At 44.1% G+C, this 1,029-nt stretch overlaps 1 non-coding gene across 1 annotated transcript; it reads left to right on the top strand.

The window, feature by feature from the left end:
* Positions 1-342: 342 nt before the first annotated feature.
* Positions 343-478, top strand: LOC117701731 (small nucleolar RNA SNORA17). Its single transcript, XR_004605820.1, has one exon. It is a non-coding gene; the product is annotated as a small nucleolar RNA SNORA17 (small nucleolar RNA).
* The last annotated feature ends 551 nt before the right edge of the window (positions 479-1,029 follow it).

Below are 1,029 nucleotides of genomic sequence, written 5' to 3'. Positions count from 1 at the left end.
AGCAAGAGAAACCCTAATTAAAATAGAAATTGGTACCATGCTGTGTGGTATTGCTGTGACAGACATGAACATGTGTTTTTGGGAAGACTGTGGAATTTGGGGCTAGAATCACCGTGTGTGCTTAGAGCCTACTGAGCTATTGTGGGAACTGAGAAGTATGATGAGAGCTTTGCAGACAACAGAGGGAGGACTAACTTGTTTAGTTTCAGAGGGAAGTTCTGGTAGTCTTTAAAAGATTCTATCAGGGCTGTTGATATTTGGAATTAAGAGCCACTTTGCCTTACTGAGACAATACTGGTCAGCTAGAGCTGAGAAATAAGTGGTGGTTAAGAAAAGACCAGCCCCACCCCTAGAGGTGCTGCAGCTGTGGCTGCTGTTTCATCACATGTGTGGCAGTAGGTGGCAAAGAAGGAAAGACACTGTGTCTATGCTCAGTGTTCTGACCTATGAACACCTGAATGATTAGTAGCCTGAAATTTCCTGAAGAAGCAGGTCTGGAGGGGGAAATGAATGGGATTGGAGTGATATAAAATTCACAAAAAACCTGGGAGAGAAGTAGTGGTGGGGGTGGGGGTGCTGAATAAGCTGTAAGGAGCAAGCTAGTAAGCAGCACTCCTCCATGGCCTCTGTTTCAGTTCCTGCCTTGAGTTCCTGCCATGACTTCCCTGGATGATGATCAGTTACATGGGGATGTAAGGAAAAGAAATGCTTTCACCTCAAGTTGCTTTTGGCCATGTAGTTTTATCACAGCAATAGAAATCATACGATAAAGCCTTATGCCATAGTCCATACCTATGTGTAGGGACAAGAAGGCCTCTTTCCTGAGAACATGTCCTTAAGAGCATGGATTATCTCATCTTAAAAACAGTTGTTAGAAAAACCAAGGGGAGTATAGCACCCTTCTGGATCTTAGGGATGGACGCAAGTGGCTACAGCCACTGCTGGAAAGCTGCTTAAGAAAATGTCAGTGTGGTAGTCACGGAAATCAGACAGCTTTCTACTCATCAAGTAGGAAGGAAACTAATACAG

This window comes from Arvicanthis niloticus, chromosome 1 (assembly GCF_011762505.2).
Source record: "Arvicanthis niloticus isolate mArvNil1 chromosome 1, mArvNil1.pat.X, whole genome shotgun sequence".
Lineage (NCBI taxonomy): Eukaryota > Metazoa > Chordata > Mammalia > Rodentia > Muridae > Arvicanthis > Arvicanthis niloticus.
This window is presented reverse-complemented; position numbering and strand designations above follow the sequence as displayed.